General features: G+C 55.0%; 1 protein-coding gene across 3 annotated transcripts in view; it reads right to left on the bottom strand.

Moving 5' to 3' along the window:
* Nucleotides 1-8,582, bottom strand: part of EVI5L (ecotropic viral integration site 5 like) — a 29,995-nt gene extending 21,413 nt beyond the window's left edge. For all 3 annotated transcript variants that reach the window (XM_062178837.1, XM_062178838.1, XM_062178835.1), the window contains exon 1: nt 8,495-8,582. The gene's annotated coding sequence lies outside the window, so the exon portion shown is untranslated. The remainder of the gene's footprint in view (nt 1-8,494) is intronic.
* Between the last annotated feature and the right edge of the window lie 15,478 nt (nt 8,583-24,060).

Genomic DNA, 24,060 nt, shown 5'->3' on the forward strand with positions numbered 1-24,060 from the left:
ACGGCCAACCGTGTCTGCAATTGGGAAGCCCTCACTTCTGGCTGCTTCTCCCGAGCACCGGCCAAGACCGCAGTTCCCTAGCTCTTCCATCACAGCCTCTCCCCCGCCCCACCCCCCCCACTCCCGCCAGCCCTCCTGGAGCGCCCGGGGGAGAGGTCAGGAGACAGTCACCCAAGCCCTCTGCCCCTTCCCTCTCATAGTCTGGTCTGCTATCTGAGTGCCCCAGTCCCGCAGCCGCCGTCCTAAGGCCACCTCCCACCTCTGGTCTTCTTCTGTTGTCTCCTTCCCTTCTGACGTCTCTGGGGCCACCAGAACCACAGAGACCTGTGGCTCTAGCCACCCCACCCACTTGCCCAAGACGCTGGAGCAGGGCATCTGGCCTAGTGGTTAAGATGCCCGTGCTCCACTTCCGAGCGCTGGGGACGGATTCCTGGCTCGAGCTTCCTGCTCACGTAGACCCTGGGAGGCAGTGGGTGCTGTGCTCAAGTTCCTGAGTCCCTGCCACCCACATGGGAGGCCTGGACTGAACACCCAGCTCCCAGCATTGGCCCTAGCCAGTCCCATCGGGGGGATTGGGGAGTGAACCACCGGGTAGGAGTGAGCTCTCTCTGCCTCTCTGCCTCTCAGATACAAAAATAAAACTCATACTTTAAAAAAGGGCAGGGCTGGCCGGCGCTGTGGCTCAACAGACTAATCCTCCACCTTGCGGCGCCGGCACACCAGGTTCTAGTCCCGGTTGAGGCACCGGATTCTGTCCCGGTTGCCCCTCTTCCAGGCCAGCTCTCTGCTATGGCCCGGGAAGGCAGTGGAGGATGGCCCAAGTCCTTGGGCCCTGCACCCATATGGGAGACCAGGAGAAGCACCTGGCTCCAGGCTTCAGATCAGTGAGATGCGCCGGCTGCAGCGGCCATTGGAGGGTGAACCAACAGCAAAAAGGAAGGCCTTTCTCTCTGTCTCTCTCTCTCTATCCACTCTGCCTGTCCAAAAAAAAAAAAAAAAAAAAAAAAGGGCAGGGGAGGGCACTGTGGTGCAATGGGTTAAGCTGCCACCTGTGACGCTGGCGTCCAATAAGGCACCAGTTTGAGTCCCAGCTGCACTGCTTCTGACCCAGCCGGGACTTAAATGCAACGAAGGATGGCCCCAGTGCCTTAGCTCCTGCTACCCATGTGGAAGACCCGGATGGGGTTCCTGGATCCTGGAACTGACCTGACTTAGCCCCAGCTGTTGCTACCATTTGGGGGCATGAACCAGGAGATGGAAGATGTCTCTCCTCTCCTCTCCTTCTCCTCTCCTCTCCTCTCCTCTCCTCTCCCCTCCCCTCTTCTTCTCTCCTCTCCTCTCCCCTCCCCTCCCCTCCTCTCCCCTCCCCTCCCCTCCTCTTCTCTTCTCTTCTCTCTCTCTCTCCCTCCCTCCCCATTTGGGGGCATGAACCAGGAGATGGAAGATGTCTCTCCTCTCCTCTCCTCTCCTCTCCTCTCCTCTCCTCTCCTCTTCTCTCTCTCTCCCCCTTTCTTTCCCTGTAATGCTTTTAGATAAATATATACATCTTTTTTAAAAATTAAAAAACAAAACCACCACCTTGTGGCAGCTCCTCTGGGCGGGGTGGAGCCCAGACTCCCTGCAGGGTGCACATGACCTCCTTAGCCTCGCCCCTTCCCTCAGCTCGGCCCTCTGCACCCACACATGGGTTTCCTCCTACAGGGTCTGCACGTGCTACCCCTCTGAGGAGAAGGCACCGCCCAGGCTCTGGTTTGGCCATCCTTTCTGTGCAATCGTTCCTGTCAACCCCCTCCCTCCAGCACCCAACCCTAAACCCCAGGCCAACACACGCTCACGTCAGTAGCTTCTGTGCCTGCCTGCTCTACGGGCTCCTGAGTGCTTCCAGGGCCAGGGCTGACCTTAGCTCCTACGCCAAGGTCCTACTGCACCACCTGGCACGCAGTAGGTGCTCAGTAGACATTCGGTGCATGAACAAAGACAGACGTTCCCGTGCTGCTCAGCCGGCCGACCAAGGTCAACGTCCACGGTGATGGTCACGTGGGAATCATGTGCTCCCAACAGGATGTGAGATGCAGCCCTTGCCTCTCTGTCTCCCTTTCTCCAAATCCATCACCCCAGTCTAACCCTGAGAAAAACATCCACAAACTCCGATTAGGGGAGAGTCTACAAGCCACCTGATCAGGTCAAGGTCACAAAAACAAGGAGAGTCTGGAAACCACCAAAGGAGCCTAAGCAGACGCGGTGACCAAGGTCAAAGGTCACATTGCAGGCACGTGGCCTAGCCGCTCAGATGCCCCCATGTCCCTCCATGGAGAGCTTGGGTTCGAGCCCTGGCTTCATTGCTGATCCCAGCTTCCCGCTAATGCACACCCTGAGAGGCAGCAGGGGATGGCTCAGGTACTGGGGTTCCTGTTACCCACAGGGAAACCTCGGTGGCGTTCTTGGTTCCTGCCTTCAGTTTGCTCAACCTCAGCTTTGTGGGCATTTGAGGAGTGAACTAGTGGATGGGAAATCTCTGTGTCTGTTTCTCTCTGTCTCTTTCTCGACAAAAAGCGTCATGTGAGATCTTGGGGGCGGGGTGGGGGGGTGGTCCTGGGACAGAAAAAGGATGTTAGGGAAAAATCTTAGGACATCTGAGCCAAAGGCGGGCGTCAGTGAATCAAGTCTCACGGTGAGGCAGCCACAACGTGGCTAGGAGGGGTATGGGGGCTCTCTGTGCTACCTTCTCCATTTTACTGTAAGTATAACACCGTTCTACAAAACAAATGCTACTTTTTTTTAATGAATACATGTAAGAAAACAATTCTGTAGCAGCGCAGAGAGCAGGAAACAAAAGCAATGTCACGTCACGTGGGGCCGAAGCTCGCTCGCGGGGGCCTCCACTCGGCCGCAGTCGGACAGGGACTTGGCCTCGGATTTCTGCTCCAGAGCCCTTGCCCGCTGCTTCGGCTACTCTGCCGCCCTCCACGCTTCTTTACTTTACGGGTGATACACGTGAAACAGCAAGCACTGTTGACTTGAACCACAGTCGATACTTGCCAACAGGGAGCATGAGCAGGTGCGCGTGAGCCATCTTGTGGCATGTGGCGTCTTCAGAGGCTGGAGGAGAGACCCCAAGTGCCTTTTCCATCATGGCTCCCTCCCCGGCCCTCTCCCTCTGAGCGACAGAGAGGGAGCCTGAGAGATGGTGAAGCACAGATGGAGACAGAGACAGGCATAATCTTCCATCTACACTGGTTCACTCCCCCAAATGCCTGCAACAGCCAGAGCTAGCCCAGGCAAAAGCCAGGAGCCAAGAATGCCCCTGGGGTCTCCCAGGTGGGTGGCAGAGACGCAAGTACTTGGCTATCACTACCCCTCCCAGAAGTGCGCATTGGCAGGAAGCTGGATTGGAAGTCTAGCAGCCAGGACTCGAACTGGTGCTCTGACGTGGGATGAGGGCGCCTCTAGTGGCAGCTTAACTCGCACGACCCCGGCCCCTGCTCCCATTTCTGATCCTGTACCCCCGAGGATTACTGGGGACACCAACTCCTTTCTCTGTCCAAAACCTTGAGAGAGACCACACAATCCCAGTTTGTCCAGTCTGACCAGCAGACTCCTGGGGAGGTGGCCTGGCCAAGCATCCCAGGTCCTTCTCCTGGGCTGGGCGTGAGCGAATGGCCTCTTGGAGAACAAGGATGACAGCTGAATGGAGAGGTCACAGGCTGCTCTCCTCTTGCCCCAGTTCTAGCTGCTTCTCCACTGTTCTGGAAGCTTCCTTGGCCTTGGAACATGGGCAACTGTCCCAGATCCCGTGGCTCCTGGTGAGAACCTCTCCTGCTCCAGCCATCTGATCCTTGGTGTGCTGTCTTGAACCATGGTTTCTCTGTCTGCAGACGTCTAATGACAGCACCTACCTCACAGGTTCTCTTTATTATTTGTTTTTTAAAAGATTTATTTATTTGAAAGGCAGAACAAAGGGGACAGGGGGGAGAGACAGAGAGAGAAAGAAACCTCTATCTACTGGTTCATTCCCCAAAAGGCTGTAACAGCCAGGAGCCCAGAACTCCATCTGGGTCTCCCACATGGGTGGCAGGGGTCCAGGGACTTGGGCCGTCGTCCGCTGCCTCCCCATGGACTGGAAGCAGAGAAGCTGCGGCTCGAGCCTGCACTCTGATACGGGGTGCTGGCATCCTAGGTGGTGGCTTTACCTGCTGCACCACAACACCGGCCCCCACCTCACAGGTGTTGTTGAGAGCAGTAAGAGTTTATACCTGCCAGGTGCTTGGCCCGTGCTATGTACTCCCTGTTGGATGGAAAGTTCCATGCAGGCAGGGGCTGGGCTTGTGTAGCCCACTGTGGGTCCCCAGAGTCTGTTGCCTCATCAGACATCCAATATTTGTGGAATGCATGAATAAACCTCCCTTGCTTGGCAGGCCTGCCTGTACGTGGTGACCCTGTGGGAAGATGACACCCAGTACAGCTGTACTCATTATTGTCCGTCACAACAGAGGCAGGGAGGCCACACGCGGCTCCGGGCTAAAAGCCGAGGAATCTCTTGGGGGTAGCGGGAGAGTGTCCTGTCTTATATTCCTACCGGTTTACTCTCTGCCACCATAACAGGTTCCTGTCTCTGTAATGGCACAAGGAAAAGGCTACAGCCCTTCTAATTCCTTCTGGGCCTGGAGGCCCCGACAGGATCTTTTCTGCCCTCCCGAGTCAGCTGTCCTGGCTGTGGGGGCCCGAGGGGAGGGTGAACAAGGTCATGTGACGATCCCTCACCTGTGTCCTGCCTGAGCATCTCTCCCAGCGCTGCCCCTGGGAGCCCTCCAGGGCAGACCCAACACCAACCAGGCTTGGCTTTGGTGAGCACCTGCTGTGCGTCCCGGGCCCTGCCCCCATGGGACCCTCAGGCAGGTGTGGGGGACGGGAGTTAGCGCTGGAACCACCCTCCCTCCCTCTCCTGCCTGCGTTTGGCTTCCAGACCTCCCTGGGAAGGGTGAGGGTTTGTGGATCCCTTTTGCCGGGGGTGGTCCCTCCAGGCATGTCCCGTGCAGGACACAAAGGCCCGCAGGATGAAGCCCATCCGAGGAGGCACAGGCAAGCTCTCTCCCCTGGAGGATCCACGCCTGCCTCTGTCTCTGGGCCGCGGGCCAAGCCCTTCTGCTGCCTGGAACACCCTTTCCCGCCACGCCTGCCTGGTGACCGCATCCACACGTCATCCTGCTGCACCCTCCCGATGCCTGCGGACGCGCCGGGCCCTTTTCCTGGGCTCTGGCAGCAGCAGCAGGAGGAGGAGGGGGCCAGCGCCAGGGCAAGGCTGGATCCTGGCCCCTCAGCTTGGTTTGCCAGAGCCAGGGAGCGTTAAATGAGATAATATGTAAGTGGAGCACGCGGCTTCAGCTCCTGTCTCAGGGGGCCAGATGGGGCTTGGGGATGAGGCAGGGGCTAAGCTTGGCCTCCCCTTCAAACCGCAGTGCCAGACTCAATTCCTGGGATGCGCTGGGGCTTTTATGTTCTGCCCGAGGGAACTGAAACACGCCTTCCTCTTTGAACCCCTGCATCACCAAAGCGCAGACACAAAGGCACGGATGCACGTCCCCCGGTCTAGGAGACCCCTCACAAGCTCTCTGGAGCCTTGTGTGTTCCTCCAGGGTTCACAGCCTGAGCTTGGGGTCATCCCACCCCACTGCTTCCCTCCAAAGTCCCGCCCCAGGGACTTCCTGTGCACGTGACCTCCAGGAGTCTTTTTCAGCCACTCCTTCCTTTAGCAGGTGGCCAGAGTCTTGTCCTGGGTTTCTGCTGGGACAGGCATGTGGCCTGGCTGTCGGGATGCTGGCTGGGACACCTGCAGCCCGTGCTGGGAGCTCCTGGGCTCCATACCCAGCTCCGGCTCCTGACTCCAGCTTCCTGCTAACGCAGACCCCGGGAAGCAGCGGGGGATGGCGCAAGCAACTTGGTTCCTGTCACTCACGTGGGACACCTCAACTGAATTCCCAACTCCTGGCTTCCACCTCGGCCCAGCCCCAGTTGTCATGGGCATTTGTGGAGAGGAGCAGAAGGGAGCTCTGTCTGCCTGCCTCTCAAAGAAAGAAAGAAAGAGAGTCATGGGAGAGGGCAACGTGGGGCACCAGCATGGCCGGCCAGCAGTCCCCTGCTCCGCCTGCTCTCCTCAGTCCTCCCTGGAGGTCCCTGTACGGCTACAGATTCTAGAACAAACCATTTCTCACCCTCAAGCTCCCAGCCCCGGTTCAAGCCTGCTTCCTGTAGCCCAGCTCAGCCCCAGAGAGGCGGTCATCATCCAGCAAGGTGCCACTTACTCATGACCAGGGACCAGGGCTGCCTGTGGTCTGCCAGCACCCGCAGGGGGGCGACAGCCCCCTCCCCATGGCGCTCACCGAACACTCAAGTCCACACCCTCAGCCCACTGGCTCCCCTGTAGCACACGGTACTGCTTCTAAGGATTCACTCGCCCCATTTTCTAGAGGGGTAAACTGAGGGCCTGAGCCCAGATGTGCTTTTTCCCAAGGCTGTCCAGGATCTGCCAGTGAAGCTCCAGGGGAAGCCAGCAGGGCTCTTCAGCTAGGGCTTTCCCGCATGCTCATGCTGTTGGAAAGACCCCAGGCTCGGGGAGCCAGGCCGCGCCGGGGGCTGGCTTCCACCTGACTGCCCCACATGCCCTGCAGTCCTAAGCCACAGCGTCTCGCCCGTTCTGTCATCTCCTCTCTCCTCTGTCTCGCCTCATCCTTTGTGCCGGGGCCAAGCCACCTGCCGTTCCTTCCAAACCACCCGCAGTCAACCGCAGAAGCCCTGGGGACCCACAGGTGGGACCCCAGGCCGGCGGGAAGAGCCACAGAAACCGGAGAGACATGGGGATACCGGTCTTCTGGTTCAGTCCCAGCCTGGCTGAGGGGCACAAATGAAGCCTGTCCCCGCCACCATCACAACCCCTCCCCAAACCCCAAGCCTCTTCGGTGCATTTTTGCCTTCTGAAAACACTCCTTCACAAAGAGCTGGCTGCCTCTGGCAGCCCCCGACCCAGCCCCAGTGGGTCTCAAATGCCAGGGGAGAAGGGAGGCGTGGTGTCCGGGTCGTGGGTGAAAGCACTCACGAGGGGTGTCAGGGGCCAGCTCTGAGGAACAGCCTGGACAGCAGTGCTGGCTGAGCCGTCAGGGGCCGGCAGGTGTGATGGGGTCGGGATGTTGGTCCTGCCGGTGTGGTCAGACCTCACGATCGGGGCCAGGAGCAGCCCAGGCCCAGGGATGGGGGCTGGTGGCACAACTCAGGGAGTGGGACACTTTAGTGCAGGAGAGAGTGTCCTGCCCTTTGGAAAAGGAAAAGTGTGTGTGTGGGGGAGATGGGGTGAGGGGAGTGGCCTGGGGCAGGTGCCCAGTGAGGCACGGGGACCCCGCCACTCTCCAGGGCCCCAGGACGGGTGTGGGCTCAGGGGGGCTGGCGTGGAGGGGCAGGCTGGCTGCCAGGGGCACAGCGCAGTCATCCCCCAGTCTGACTGTTTGAGCTGGACCTCCAGGTAAGATCTGGGCAGGTAAGATCTGAGGTGTCTGTAGCAGCGCTGGGCAGTGTGTGTGTGCAGTCCCAAATGCTTGGGTCTGTGTGGAGGCCCCTCAGTTTCTCTGTGTGTTGGGGGATCCAAAGGACCCCTGTGTGTGTTTGGGGCTCTCAGACAGGCAGGTGGCGAGGGCGTGTCTATGGGCGGGGAGGGGGCGGCTCTGGAAAGCTATTGGTAGGTCCTAGGCAGGAGGTGAGTGTCACCCGATCTAGACTGGTCAGAATAGGGATGTGTGGGGTCACCAGAGTGAGCCGGGGGGACCCCAGGAGTGATCTTTAGGGGTGCCCTTGGGCCTGGGAGGCTGCGGGGGAGCAAGGCCAGCAGGTTGGGCAGAGGGTGATGATAGATCGGAATCCTGAGTTACAGAAGCAAGAGAGGGGTCCTGTAGGGTCCGAGAGGAGGGGTAGGGCCTTGGGGCTCGTCTCCTTGGGCAGAGGTGGGGGCACGTCTGGGGCAAAGGGTGAAACGGGAGTGGGTGGGGGACGGGACGACAAGAACTGTGCAGGTGAGAGGGGTCCTGAGGAATCAGGGCAGAGGGTGGGCAGGGGTCCTGGAGCCCGGGGTTGGGGGCGCTTGTTGGGGGCGGGTCTGTGGAGTGGGGGATGGGGCAGTCCTGCAGGGGACCCCAGGGAGGGGTCTCGAGAGTCAGTGGAAAGGGAGGGCGGGGGTCTTGGGCCTGCGGGGGCCTCACGGGGAGGGGACATGGTGGGGGAGGGGGGAGCGCTGCAGGGTCCCCCCCCCCCCCCGGGGAGCCGTCCGGAGGGAATCGGAAACGAGGGTGGTGGGCGCCGGGGCCCGAGGGTCGAGGCTGGCTGTGCCGAGGCACCCGACGCGGGTTCCGGGGCGAGGCGGCCCGAGTCGCGGTCTTGCCCGGCCCCCACGGGCCGCAGCGCGGAGCCGCCAGCCGGAGCAGGCGCCCGGGAGGCCCGGCCCGCGCCACCCTACCTGCACCGAGCGCGCCGCCATCTCCCGTTTGGAGCCTCGCCGTCCCGGGCCGCGCTGCCAGATCCCCGCCGAGCCGCTAGCCCCGCAGCCCCGGCCCGGCCCCCTCAGCCGCCCCCCGGGACCGCGGCCGCCGCCGGCTCCGCTGCTGCCATTTCACCCGCTGACAGGAGCCGCTGCCCCGCCCCCGGGGCCCGGCCAGCCAATTCACCGCCCCCAGATGCTCTGGCTCCGCCCACCGTCCAAGAGTGACAGGGTGTTTGCCCAATCAGTGGCCATTCCGTGAGAGGGGGCCCTGGCTACGGTCAGAAGGTTACCGCCTCTGAAAAGACAAGCGAATTGAAATAAGGGAAGCGGTGAAGGACGGGTTGTTTTGCCTATCGAAATGAGAAATCCTGTTGATCAACAGCTGGAGGGACCAATAGTGAGGGATGAGGGGTGTGTCTCTGAGCAGAGGCTGAGGCCCAGAGGAACCCCAGGCAGAGGCGGCCTAGCACTTGGCACCAAGCCCCGCCCAGAGCCGGGCTTTCTGCCCAATAACGAGACGCCCTGAGACGTCCATTATTATCTGCCCCTCAAACCTCAGCCCTGGCAACTGTTGGGGTGCTATGAAGAAGACTGACACCCGGGCAGCCAATGACAGCGAAGGAGGGCGGGGAGACGACGCTCTCCGACCAATGAAGTCGTGAGATAGGTGAGAGGCTGACGTCCTGGGCGGTGGCACTCGAGGCCTGGACTGAATGAAATGGAGGCGGGGCTAAGACAGGGGCGGGGCTAAGACAGGGCGTGGTTGAATGAAATGGAGGCGGGGCTAAGACAGGGCGTGGTTTAGGCCACCAATGGGGCGGGATCAGATAGGGGAGGGGCTGGTGGGTTGGGTCGAGAGGGGGCATGGCCAGAATGTGCATCCTCCGAATCTGGCTCGGTGCTGTGGGCGGGGCGCTTGGGGTTGGGGGACTAATGTAAGAGAGGCAGGCCCTACCCTTGCCCAGGCTGGGCCGGGGTCAGGGTCTTCTTTGAACCTCTCGGTGCCGCAGGTCCCACCATCAAAGCTCTGATGACCGCTATGGGTACGGCCCTCCTCTGCCCCCCCCCCCCGCCTGACAGCTCCACGGGGAGGGGGCTGGGGTGTAGGGCCTGGGTCAGCTCTCCCCCAGGTGCCTAGCATTGCCCTGCACCCGGGGACCACGTGTGAGCAAATGGGCCTGTGACTCCCCACGGCAGTGGAGAGACACGGGGCGGAGGGGTGGGGGGGTTGACTGCAGGCGGCGTCCTGGACTGGGTAGGGCAGGTGACATAGCACGTTCAGAAAGTGGGGCCGAAGAAAGGGGACCCGGAGGGAGGGGTGCAAGCGGGGCGGGGCGCGCCAGCAGGACGCCCGCAGTCTGGGGAGTGTCTCATCTTGGGAGCAAGGGCTGGCACCCACCGGGCTGGCGGCCCCTGTGCGGTTCCCTCGGCCTCCACCCGCGTCTCCTCCCCTCCCTCCCCCTATCTATGCTGCGTCTGTTAAGAATCTGTTAAGAAAAGCCCCCCAAATCTTGACTGGTAAAAATAAATTCCAGTTATAATGCATTCCTCCTCTCCCTCTGCATTCACAGACCACCTCCCCCATTTAGGAAAAAAAAAAAAAAAAGGAAAAGAGCTTTCTTGTTCTTCTAAAGCCAGCTTGTGCGCTTAGGCTGCAAAATATGGATTGTGCTGACCCCTCAGTGGGCGTGGGAGGAGCAAGGACGCCCAGGGACTTGGCTAGGGATGGGAGGCACGGAGGCCAGTATGAGACAGGGACTAAAATGGCCAGCAGGGGGACAACCTGAGCTGGCTGCCTTGTGTGCAGGGGGCTGAGCAGCCATCGCCAGGACGAGATCAGGGGGCTCACCACTACCGCCAGGTCACGGCTTCCCAGGAGTGACCTCTTCAGAGGTTTGGCATGAGCCACAGCCTCTGGTGCATAAAAACCCAGGGCCAAGGCCGGCGCCGTGGCTCAGCAGGCTAATCCTCCGCCTTGCGGCGCCGGCACACCGGGTTCTAGTCCCGGTCGGGGCTCCGGATTCTGTCCCGGTTGCCCCTCTTCCAGTCCAGCTCTCTGCTGTGACCAGGGAGTGCAGTGGAGGATGGCCCAAGTGCTTGGGCCCTGCACCCCATGGGAGACCAGGAGAAGCACCTGGCTCCTGCCATCGGATCAGCGCGGTGCTCCGGCCGCAGTGTGCTACCGCAGCGGCCATTGGAGGGTGAACCAACGGCAAAGGAAGACCTTTCTCTCTGTCTCTCTCTCTCTCACTGTCCACTCTGCCTGTCTAAAAAAAAAAAAAAAAAAAAAAAAAAAAAAAAAAAAAAAAAAAACCCAGGCCTCTGGGCCTGGAATAGCAGCTTGGATAAGAAGGACGGAGGGGTGTGCAGAGGCTCAGGCCTGCGTGGGATCCAGGGCACCCTGAGAAAGAAGCCGAGCCCGGTTGGTTTCCGGGGCCTTGCCCAGGACATCAGCAGCAGCTTGTGTCTGGGGGATAAGAATCAAACACATTTGACCGTCCGTCTCCTTCTCACGCTACCAAGTTCACACAAAGGACTGTTTTATTCTGGGGGACACTTTGATTCCATTTTTATAAGCACCAGTGGGGGAAAAATCCAACAAATGTCTGTTGGAAGAGACTTCCAATCACAAGCTGCATTTGGCCAATTACATTGCCGGATCGCTTTTCTATTTAGTGCGGGGAAACCGTTTCCAAAGTTTGTTTGCTTTCGGTTTGAGTTGAGAGAAGTCATTTTTAGCAGGAATAGTTTTCTTGGTGCAATGCTTATAGTAAACCTTTGATGCATTAATCTGGCCTTTTAAAAACTGCTGTTTTAAATGATTTATATTTGATAGGCTGAGAGAGAGAGAGAGAGAGAGAGAGAGAGAGAGAGAGAGAAATCTCCGAGAGAGAGAGAGAGAGAGAGAGGCAGATAGACAGAAATCTCGCGTTCCTTGGGTCCACTCCTCCCCTGCCCCACCCCCAACACCTGCAGTAGCTGGGGCTGGGCTGGGGCTTGAGCCAAGAGCCTGGAACTCCACTTAGGTCTCCCATGTCAGTGGCAGGAACCCAGTTATCTGAGTCATCATCACTGCCCCCCAGGGTCTGCAATGGCGGGAGGCTGGAGGCTGGAGCTGGAGGTGGGACTTGAACTCAGGTATTCCAATGTGGGACGTAGTGTCTTAAATGCTAGGCTAAGCACTCAGCTCTGAATTAAACTTTGGACTCAGAATTCTTCCATTATGAAAGCTGATCCATGTGGACTCGTAGCTCATACTTTGTCACGAAGGTTGCAAAGAAGACCACAGTACTTGTAGCTCCTTCTGCTAAGAGATGGGGTCTTTTCCTCAACCTTGAACCTGAGCTGGCCTCATGTCTTGTTCTGAGCAATGGAATGTTTCGGAAATGGTGCAGTGCTGGTTCTCAGCTTGGATCTTAAGCTCAAAAAAAGAAAACTAGATGTTTTAATGTTTGTAATGTGGGGCCGTTTTTAAAGCTTTGTTTACTCATTTGAAAGGCAGAGCTATAGAGAGAGAGTGAGGGAGAGAGAGAGAGAGAGAGAGGGAGAGAGAGAGAGAGAGAGAGAGCGAGAGGGAGAGAGAGAGAGAGAGAGAGAGAGAGAGAGATCTGTTCACTGGTTCACTCCCCAAATGACCACAATGGCCAGCTTGGTTGATCTGAAGCCAGGAGCCAGGAGCTTCGTGCGAGACTCCTATGTGGGTGCAGGGACCCCAGGACTCGGGCCATCTTCTGCTGTTTTCCCATGTGCATTAGCAGGAAGCTGGATGGGAAGTGGAGCAGCCGGGAAAGGAACTGGCATGGACTACATGATGCCCATGTTGCAGGTGGTGGTTTAACACACTGTACCACAGCTCCTGCCCCTGTAATGTGGTCACTATTTTTTTTTTTTTTTGCAGGAGAGTTGGAATACCACATTGGAATACCTGAGTTCAAGTCCCACCTCCAGCTCCAGCCTCCAGCCTCCCGCCATTGCAGACCCTGGGGGGCAGTGATGATGACTCAGATAACTGGGTTCCTGCCACTGACATGGGAGACCTAAGTGGAGTTCCAGGCTCTTGGCTCAAGCCCCAGCCCAGCCCCAGCTACTGCAGGTGTTGGGGGTGGGGCGGGGGAGGAGTGGACCCAAGGAACGCGAGATTTCTGTCTATTTAGGGGAGAAAGAGAAGTCTAGAAGCTGAGCTGGGTCCATACAAGCAGAGAGCAGGCCAGGAGCTAGCCACATGGAGCATATGGTTATGAGCAGCCACAGGTAGCTTAGCCCGGCAGCAAAGCCGAGGAGGAGAGATTTTGGGGCGCTCCTTGTCTTTTATATGCTTTTCAAGGGGACATGGTTACGTAGTCTGACGGGCACGTGGGCATCCAGGTGAGATCAGGTAGGGGCGTGAGATCACACAGGGGGTGTGGTGGAGGGCGTGGTCTCTAGGTTACAAATATAATCAGTTTTATCCTATCTGCCTGCCTATATCAATCCCCCTCCACTGGGTCACTCCCCAGCTGGCTGCAATGGCCAGAACTGCGCCGATCTGAAGCCAGGAGCTTCTTCCAGGTCTCCCACACAGGTGCAGGGGCCCAAGGACTTGGGCCATCTTGTACTGCTTTCCCAGGCCACAGCAGAGAGCTGGATCAGAAGCGGAGCAGCTGGGTCTCAAACTGGTGTCCATATGGGATGCTGGCATTGCAGGCAGTGGCTTTACCTGCTACACCACAGTGCCAGCCCCCAGATCTTAATCTTAAGGGATGCTGAAGCATATAGAATCATCATATCTTCTTCTTCTTCTTCTTCTTCTTCTTTTTTTTTTTTACAGGCAGAGTGGACAGTGAGAGAGAGAGAGACAGAGAGAAAGGTCTTCCTTTTGCCGTTGGTTCACCCTCCAATGGCCGCTGTGGCCGGCGCACCGCGCTGTTCCGATGGCAGGAGCCAGGTGCTTCTCCTGGTCTCCCATGAGGTGCAGGACCCAAGCACTTGGGCCATCCTCCACAGCACTCCTGGCCACAGCAGAGAGCTGGCCTGGAAGAGGGGCAACCGGGACAGAATCGGTGCCCCGACCGGGACTAGAACCCGGTGTGCCGGCGCCGCAAGGCGGAGGATTAGCCTAGTGAGCCGTGGCGCTGGCGAATCATCATATCTTCTACAGCTGCTCCTGCTTATTAGGGGCACAGGGCCTGCCTGTCCTCAGCCCAGGAGTCTCTGCCTAGCTCATCTAATGAATTTGCTGCATGAGCTGGAGCACTTTCAGCCACCGCCAATGTCTGTGTCCCCTGCACGGCCATCATTATCCTCAGAAGTCATTGAGTTCTGACAAATAGAAGTTTGTCAGTCCGCAGGAGCAAAATCAGAACAAAACCAACTGCGAATGGTGTGCCCCTCAAGACGGAAAGAGCACATCTCACCATCTCCCTGACAGCAGGTGGTCGTAGGCTAAGCCCATGTAGATTATAAAATCATTTAGCTTGCGCATAGAGGGGTTGAATGTCCCTCTCAGTGAACACGCTGCTACCTCAGTAAAGGTGGCAGGTTCTATTAATCACTGGGCACATTCCCCCTTGTTCTATTAGTGCGTGTTCCAAGGCCTGTCTATTGTCCATAACTACTTAGAGAGTCCACTGATGCTGTAGGAGTTGGCCTGAAGTGTAGGCCAGATTACCCAAATTTATGGTCAGTTTTTTTTTTTAACCTATTTTATTTATTTGAAAGACGGAGTTACAGAGAGAGGTAGAGACAGAGAGAGAGGTCTTCCATCTGCTGGTTCACTCCCCAACTGGCTGCAACAGCCGGATCTGTGCTGATCCAAAGCCAGGAGCTAGGAGCTTCCTCCGGGACTCCCATGTGGGTGCAGAGGCCCAAGCACTTGGGCCATCTTCCACTGCTTTCCCAGGCCATAGGAGAGAGCTGGATGGGAAGAGGAGCAGTCAGGACTAGAACCGGCGCCCATATGGGGATGGCAGCGCTTCAGGCCAGGGCTTTAACCCGCTGCGCCACAGCCCAGCCCCTGTGGGCAGATTTTTAAAATCAGCTTCAGGGGCTCATGAGGACGTTCACCCATTATCAGTGAAGAACTCACCGAGTTCTGCCTGTAACAGCTCCCAGAAAGCATCAGGAGAAGAGGTATGTACACTTTGTCTGCCTTAAAGTACAGCATTTTGGGCATGACTAAAGCCAAAGCGTTACTTCTCTTTTTGCTTTTTGAGGAGGTATTTAAGATCTTTGATTGGCTCACAGGAATAAGCAGACGTGTCTTTTGGATTCACCTGTGCAGACTCAAGAGGTCGAAGTTTAATCCTTGACAAATGTACCCAGCTTGGAATGCTGGGTAATTTTATTGACGTAGGCATGCTTCCAAGTTTTTAATAGAATTAAGTCTCCAGGTCTCTCTCTCTCTTTCTTTCTTCTTCTTCTTCTTTTTTTTTTTAAGGTTTATTTATTTGAAAGTCAGAGTTACACAGAGAGAGGAGAGGTAGAGAGAGAGATCTTTCATCTGCTGGTTCACTCCCCAAATGGCTGCAACATCTGGAACTGCAGGCATCCGAAGCCAGGAGCCAGGAGCTTCTTCCGGGTCTCCCACATGGGTGTAGGGCCCAAGGACTTGGGCCGTCTTCTTCTTCTTCTTCTTTTTTTTATTTTTTGCCAGGCAAAGTTAGACAGTGAGAGACAATGAGAGAGAGAGAGAGAGAGAGAGAGAGAGAGTTATAGACAGTGAGAGAGAGACAGAGAGAAAGATCTTCCTTCCATTGGTTCACTCTCCTAATGGCCGCCATGGCCGGCGCTGCGCCGATCTGAAGCCAGGAGCCAGGTGCTTCTTCCTGGTCTCCCATGCAGGTACAGGGACCCAAGCACTTGGGCCATCCTCCACTGCTCTCCTGGGCCACAGCAGAGAGCTGGACTGGAAGAGGAGCAGCCGGGACTAGTACCTGGTGCCCCAACCAGGACTAGAACCCCGGGGTGCTGGCACCGCAGGCAGAGGATTAGCCAAGTAAACCACGGCACCATCCATGGGCCATCTTCTACTGCTTTCCCAGGCCATAGCAGAGAGCTGGATCAGAAGAGGAGCAGCCGGGGCTAGAACCAGCGCCCATATTGGATGCCGATGCTTCAGGCCAGGACATTAACCCACTGCGCCACAGCTCCAGCCCCTCTTTCTTTCTCCCTCTCTCTCCCCCTCCCTTGCTCCCTCCCTCCCTCCCTCCCTCCCTCCTTCCTTCCTTCCTTCCTTCCTCCCTTCCTTCCAAGATTTATTCATTTATTTGAAAGGCAGAGTTACAGTGAGGCAGAGGCAGAGAGAGAGAGAGAGAGAGAGAGAGGTCTTCCATCTGCTGGCTCACTCCCTAGATGGCCAAAACAGCTGCAGCTGCATGGATCCAAAGCCAGGAGCCAGGAGCTTCTTCCAGGTCTTGCATATGGGTGCAGGAGCCTAAGCATTTGAGCCATCTTCTACTGTTTTCCCAGGCCATCTTCTGTTTCCCTCCCCAAATGGCTGCAACATCTGGAACTGCAGCCATCCGAAGCCAGGAGCCAGGAGCTTCCTCCGGGTCTCCCACTTGGGGTGCAGGGGCCCAAGCACTTGGGCCGTCTTCTACTGCTTTCCCAGGCCACAACAGAGAGCTGGATCAGAAGAGGAGCAGCCAGGACTGGAACTGGTGCCCATATGGGATGCCAGCACTGCAGATGGCTTTACCCACTACGCCGGCCCTGGTTTGTTGAGCCTTATTGCTGAAGGCTGTAGCAATCCCTTTGGTGACTTGGCCAAGATAGTTTTTCAGAGACCGTAGTCCTTATTATACGTGGTCCCTGATGTCTCTGTTCCTTAGTTTGTGTTCTGTTAATATTTTGACATATTTTTGTTTTGCAGCCCCAGGAGCTAAAATAGCCAGCAAAGAAGCACGAAACACAAAACCCGCCTCGGTCTTTGTAGACTGGCTCTGCCCGAGCGCTCGCTCTGCACTCACCCAGGCTTGTACTGAACTTAGGGGTCAACCTAAGGCAAAGCCTGGAGGTCGTCTGAGTGTGTGTGTTGTCCTAGGAGGCCCCTGGCTTGCTAAACCCCTTGTATACACATGTGTCTCTTTAAAAATATCTTTTATTTATTTATTTATTTGAAAGACAGAGAGAGGTCTTCCATCTGCTGGTTCACTCCCCGGATGGCTGCAACAGCCAGGGCTGGGCCAGGCCAAAGTGAGGAGCCCGGAACTCCATCTGGGTCTCCCACGTGGGTGCAGGGGCCCAAGAACTTGGGTCATCCTCCAGTGCTTTTCCAGGCCATTAACAGCGAGCTGGATCTGAAGTGGACACCAGCCAGGGCCCATATGGGATGCCGGCATCACCTACATTTACTGGCTGTACCACAGCACCCCCAGGCTCTTCCAGCAGGGGATCCGGGCATTCCAGGCAGTGTCTGAACCACTGGGCCAGAGGCCTGCTCCCGAAGGCGGCTGCTTCCTCTTTTTTTAAAAAATTTTTTATTTTTTTTATTTTTGACAGGCAGAGTAGACAGTGAGAGAGAGAGAGAGAGAGACAGAGAGAAAGGTCTTCCTTTTTGCCATTGGTTCACCCTCCAATGGCTGCCGCGGCTGGTGTGCTGCGGCCGGCGCACCGTGCTGATCCGAAGCCAGGAGCCAGGTGCTTCTCCTGGTCTCCCATGGGGTGCAGGGCCCAAGCACTTGGGCCATCCTCCACTGCACTCCCTGGCCACAGCAGAGAGCTGGCCTGGAAGAGGGGCACCGGGACAGAATCGGTGCCCCGACCGGGACTAGAACCCGGTGTGCCGGCGCCACAAGGCGGAGGATTAGCTTGTTGAGCCGTGGCGCCGGCCAGCGGCTGCTTCTTGGCGCAGCATTCGCTTGAGTGCTGTGAATCTTTGTAGCCCAGAGTTCTGGCAACGTCAGGGCTGAGATTTCTGCTTGCTTTCTGGCTCTGTCTGTGGGGTGCAGGCTCCTGGAGCCGTCTGCTCAGCTGTGTTGCCTTGCTCTGGCCACTCCCCAGCTTCCCAGGAGCAAGCCTGAGCTCGCCTGGGACATGACAGGCATCCGGCTGCCTCCTCCTCGTGGCCTGGGCTCTCCACCGACCAACCCCAGCCTTGAGCAAGAACAGCTGTTCCAGTTTGCTTTGTTTTTTTATTGCTGTGTAAGAAACCAGCCCAGGACTTAGCGACATAAAACAGCGATGGTTTTTAATAGGCTCACTCACAGGCTCTGAGGGGCAGGAGCTTGGGCAGGGCGTGGGGGTGGCATGGCTGGGCTCCCCGACATCTATGGCTGGAGCTGAAGAACATGGGACGGGATGAGGGTGCCTATTAGCAGGTGTCCCGGAGCCTGGCCCGTTGTGTGAATAGTCACGTGGACCCCATCTTATGTGACCATCTATGCCTGACTTCTTTCTCCCCGCACACTATTTTCAAGTTTCGTTCATTGCTGTGTGTTTCCATCTGATTTTATTATTCCTATCAATGGCAGAAAAGCTACTTTAGCTCAATATAGAATTCTTGGCTGATAGCTTTTTCTTTTAGAACATTTTTTTTTTTGACAGGCAGAGCTAGACAGTGAGAGAGAGAGAGAGACAGAGAGAAAGGTCTTCCTTCTTCCGTTGGTTCAACCCCCAGGTGGCTGCTATGGCTGGCACACTGCACCGATCCGAAGCCAGGAGCCAGGTGCTTCCTCCTGGTCTCCCCTGTGGGTGCAGGGCCCAAGGACCTGGGCCATCCTCCACTGCACTCCCGGGCCATAGCAGAGAGCTGGACTGGAAGAGGAGCAACCGGGACAGAATCTGGCGCCCCAACCGGGACTAGAACCTGGGGTGCTGGCACCGCAGGCAGAGGATTAGCCTAGTGAGCCGCGGAGCCGGCCTAGAACATTTTTTTAAAGATTTATTTGTATTTATTTGAAAGGCAGAGTTATGGGGGTTGGGGGGGGAGAGAGAGAGAGAGAGAGAGAGAGAGAGAGAGAGAGAGAGAGAAATTAATCTTCTATCTGCTGGTTCATTCCTCAAATGGCTGCAACAGCCAGGGCTGGGTGGGACCAAAGCCAAGAGCCAGGAGCTTCATCCGGGTCTCCCACGTGGGTGCAGGGGCCATCCTCGGCTGCTTTCCCAGGCACACTAACAGAGAACAGCAGAAGATGACCCAAGTTTTTGGGTCCTTGCCATCCACATGGGAGACCTAGATGGAGTTTCAGGCTGCTAGTTTTGGACTGGCCCAGCCCTGCAACTATTTGTGGAGTGAACCAGCAGGTGGAAGATCTCTCTCTCTCTCTCCTTCTATCCTTTCAAAATAGCTTATTTATAGTATTTGGGGTGCAGTGTTGTGGTGTAGTGGGTTAAGCCTCCACCTATGATGCTGGCACCCCCTATGGGCCTTGGTTCAAACCTAGCTGCTTGGGGCCAGCACTGTAGCATAGTCGGTTAAAGCCCCAGCCCGCAGTGCTGTCATCCTATATGGGTACTGGTTCGGGTCCCAGCTGTTCTGCTTCTGATCCAGCTCTCTGCTGTGGTCTGGGAAAACAACAGAAGGTGGCCCAAGTCCTTGGACTCCTGTACCCACGTGGGAGACCCAGAAGAAGCTTCTGGCTCCTGGCTTCAGATCGTCTCAACTCTGGCCATTGCAGCCATTTGGGGAGTGAACCAGCAGATGGAAGACCTCTCTCTGTCTCTCTGTCTCTCTCTCAGTCTCTCTCTCTCTCTCTCTGTATGTGTACCTACCTCTCTTTGTAACTCTGTCAAATAAATAAAATAAATTGTAAAACAAAAACAAAAACAAAACAAAAAACAACCCAGCTACTCTACTTCTGATCCAGCTCCCTACTGATGCTCCTGGGAAAGCAGTGGAAGATGACCCAAGTGCCTGGGCTCCTGAACCCAGAAGGGAGACCTGGAGAAGGCTTTGGGCTAGTGATTTTGGCCTGGCCCAGTCCTGGCCATTAGGGCCATTTGGGGGGTGAACCAGCAGATTGAAGATCTCTCTCTGTCTCTCTCTTTCTCTCCTCCTCTCTATCTGTACCTTTGCCTCTCAAAGACATAAAAATAAACATTTAAAGTCCTTGTCTAGTTAAGTCCAACATCTGGGCTTTCTCAGGACAATTCCTATGTACATTTTCCCCTCTGTGTAGAAATAGTCTTGTCTTTGCATATGTTATAATAGTTTTTTTTTTGAAAACTAGATTTTTCAAATTATAAAATATAGCCACTACAGAAATCATATATAAACCTCAAGGTCTGTTGTTGCTGGTTGTTTACTTGGTTAATGATTTCTTCGAATGGATTCTGCATTCTCTGTCAGGTATAGCCACTGAAGTCTGTGCTCAACTACTAATGGACAGCCAGCGATTGACCAGAGACTGCAGGAGTAGCTTTGCTTAATGGTTACCTAGCAACCGAACAGGGATTTCCAGAATTCCTGTTGGTGTTTGTCAAGGATCTCTGTCCGCCTCTTGGGGCCCAGCCGGGGAGTCTGCAGCTCTGCCTTAGCCTTCGCTTCCTGCCTGCACAGGAGGTCCCGTGTCAGCCAGAGAGGAGACCTTGGTCTTGTCAGGTCTTTCCTGGAGGCGGACACACACGTGTGTATGTGTGTGTGTCTCTCTGTGTGTGTTCGTTTTGTGTTGCTCTAATAGAATATGTAAGATCAGAGAATTTATAGTGAAGGAAAGAGGTTTATTTCAGCTCACAGTTCTGAAGGTGCAAGATCGTGGCACTGGCAGCTACGACTTTGTGCGGCCTCAACTCTTGGCAGTAAATGCAAGCGATGTGGCCGTTGAGCTCTTATGATAGCTGAGAAAAGATATTCGCACAAACAACAACACATCAATCCATTAACCTCCCACTAGGCTCCACCTCCCAGCACTGCCACGCAAGAGGATTAAGTTTCAAAAGGAGTTTCAGTGGGAGAAAAGTCACAGTCAAACCATAGCAGATTTCCAGGAATAGGCTGCAACATAGGCCCCCTAAGGTGGGGGCCAGCGCTGTGGCATTGTAGGGTAAACCTCCACCTGTGGTTCGAGTCCCGGCCGCTCCACTTCTGATCCAGTTCTCTGCTATGGCTTGGGAAAGCAGCAGAAGATGGCCCAAGCCCTTGGGTCCCTGCATCCATGTGGGAGACCCAGAAGAAGCTTCTGGCTCCTGGCTCCTGGCTTTGGATCTGCCCAGCTCCTGCCTTTGCGACCATCTAGGGAGTGAACCAGTGGTTGGAAGACCTCTCTCTCTCTCTCTCTCTGTCTTTCCCTTTCTCTGTCTGTTAACTCTGCCTCTCAAATAAATAATTAAAATTCTAAAAAAAAATATAAAAAACCCTAAGGGCATCTCATTCCTGCCTTTCCCCTTGTAAGAGGTTTGGCTAGGCTCTCCTTTCCTCCAACTTTGATCCATCACCTCAGGCAGCTCTGGTGCTACAACAAGCAAGCAAGTTCAAGTGGGCTCAAAGACCAGCCTTTGTGAGTAGAATCTTCTTGGCATCTCCCCGATTCTTCTCGGGTGTGAGGCTTTGAAAGCCACTGGAGCTCTGCTGTGTTTCCAGCATGAAGACCACGGGCCGGGGTGGGCGCTTGGCACAGTGGCTAAGCCACCAGGTGAGCTGCCCACATCCTATCCCAGAGTGCTTGGGTTCAAGTCCTGCTTCTGATCCCAGCTCCAGCTTCCTGCAAGTGTGGGCCCTGGGAGATAGTAGTGATGGCCCACACAGTTGGGCTCCTGCCACCCACATGGGGGACTCAAGTTGAGTTTCTGGTTTCCAGCTTTGACCTGGCCCAGCCCCGGTGTTTGTGGGCATTAACGGAGTGAACAAGTGGATGACAGCTCTGTCTATCAAATAAATAACTAGATAAAAGGATTTTGAAAAGAACATAGGCAGCTATTTTCCACACTGCTGCTGAGCTGGGGTGGAGCGAGTAGGCCTAGGCTAAATTAACATTTCATAGATCTTGCTGTTTTTTATGTGTGTGTGTGTGTTTAAGCTAAATGCTCCCTGAATTACTGGAAGCTTTTGGTGAATTTCCAGAGTTCTGAAAAATGTTGATTATGTCAAATCTTGCCTCTTTTTTCCTCCGTTGATTTTGTAGAAAGATGCATTTTTCTTTGGCAATTTGCTGACATGTCGTTTTTGGTTTTTTTTTGATGCTGAAGTTGTCTTTGATTTAGCCAGGGGAAGCCTCTCACGCTGGCCCCTGTGTCCTGTGCACGCAGCCCTCCCCGCCGCCAGCTGACCCCTTCTCCTCCCTTTCCGGCCCAACTGCAGGCTCTGGTTGCCCCTGTCTCCCCTCTGGCACCAGCCATCTTCCCAAAGAGCCCTGGGTGCTCCCTAGTGGAGACTGGCGTTCAGAAACCCAGAGCTGGGTGGTGGGTATCCCGGCTCCCAGAGCTCCTCAGTAGACAAAGGGGAACACACACACCTGCACAACACATACACAGGACACACACATGTACCAGACACATACATGCACATTTATACATTCATATACACACATACACAGACACATGTGTACAAGACACACACATGCACATTTATAAACATATACACACTTGCATACACCCACACACATACAACATACATGTACAACAAAGAGAGAACACACATATGTACAAGATACACATGCACATTTATAACCACACATACACACCTGCACACAATCACACATATACAACACACAGAGAACACACATATGTACAAGGCACAGTATGAACATTTATAAACACATATGCACACATACAATACATATACACACATACAACAACACACAAAACACATGTGTACAACACACACATATGCACATTTATAAACATGCACACCTACACACACCCACACACATACAACACATGTACAACACAGTACACAGAACACACATGTATGAGGCACACATAAGCACATTTATAAATATATGTACATGCATAAGCATACAGATACACTTGTGCAGACACACAAAATATGCTCACACTCATGCAAACACATGCAACTCGTACTCATGTGCATATGTGCACTTACACACACACAAAATGTACATTACAACACAATGTACACATGATGCAAACAGAACACGCACACCACAGTCACACACAAGAAGCACCACTTTGTAGGTGATTCACTAACATGTGTACATGCACACACATAATGACACAGGTGCACTGAAACACATGCATGCAGCATGTACACACACGCAATCACACACAATATGCTTACACACTCCTACACAAAATGTGCGCACACACATGCACACATATACAATACGTATATAATACACATATACAATACAACTCACACCCAATCAACACACACACAAACACATATATACACCCACACACATCCACTGGTTCGCTCCTCAAATACCTGCAACAGCCGAGGCTGGACCAGGCAGAAGCCAGGAGCCCTGAGCTCAGAGTGGATCTCCTATGTGGGTGGCAGGGACCCGAGTGCTTGAGCCCTCACCAGCAGGAAGCCAGGGCTGGGGTCTGAAGCTGGGTCTGCCTGGCTTGACACATCCTTGGTGCTCCACTGTGGACTTCCTGAAAATCTGGGGACCTTCCTGCCTCTGGAGACACAGGGGACAGAGCTGGCACATTCACTGCTTCACACCCCCTGAAAGCCAAACAGAATGCTTTCTCCCCTGACGATTTATGATGAATTTTTGCCTTTCATCTTCTAGTTTATCTCCATGTATTAATGAAAAGACGGTCTTTTCTCACTGTAAAAAGTAGAAAGGAGGAGAGGCCAGAGACCCCACCTCTTCCTATGCCATGTAAGGAGAAGGCGAGCAGTCAGCCTGCACGCCAGGCAGAGTCTTCCCTGGGAGCAGACTCTGCGGGGTTTTGATCTTGGACTTGCAGCTTCCAGAACGGTGAGAAATAAATTCTTGTTGTTCCAGCCACCTGGTTTGTGGTGCTTTCTTACCAGAGCTCAAACAGGCTCCGACACATGCCGCTCATCCCACTCCTGAAGGAGAGGTTTGAAATTATCTGTGTGTTCAGAATCTGCGAGTTTCTTTGTCCCTTCAAAAAATTTTTAAATTTATTTGAGAGGGGAAGAGAGGGAGAGAGAGAAGGGGAGAAAAGAGAGGGAAGAAAGAAAAAATAAGGGAAAGAAGGAAGGAAGGGAGGGAGGGAGGGAGGAGGAGAAGGAAGAAAAAAAGGATTGAAGGAAGAGAGAAATATTTCCCATCTGTTGGTTGACTCCAAGTGCCTGCAATGGCTGGGCTGGCCCAGGGCTAAATCTAGGAGCTGGAATCTAAATCTAGACCCTCTACTTGGGTGGCAAGGAGCCAGCTCTTTGGGCCCTCAGCTTCCAGGGTGTGCAGTACAGGGAGCTGGGACTGGGATCAGAGCAGGCACTCTACTATGGGACATGGGACTCTCAACCAGTGACTTCGGCTGCTGCACTAAACATTCGCCCTAAGATTTTTTTAAAAAAATGTAGATCTTGGAGCTGAGGTTGGAGGATCAGCTAAGCTGCTGGTTAAGTCCCACATCAAAGTGCCTGGTTTTAACCCCTGGCTCTGACTCTCAGCTCCAGCTGCCTGTTAATGCACACCCTGGCAGGCAGCAGTGGTGGCTCAAGTAGCCGGGTCCCAGTCACT

Source organism: Lepus europaeus, chromosome 20 (genome assembly GCF_033115175.1).
Source record: "Lepus europaeus isolate LE1 chromosome 20, mLepTim1.pri, whole genome shotgun sequence".
Taxonomy (NCBI): Eukaryota; Metazoa; Chordata; class Mammalia; order Lagomorpha; family Leporidae; genus Lepus; species Lepus europaeus.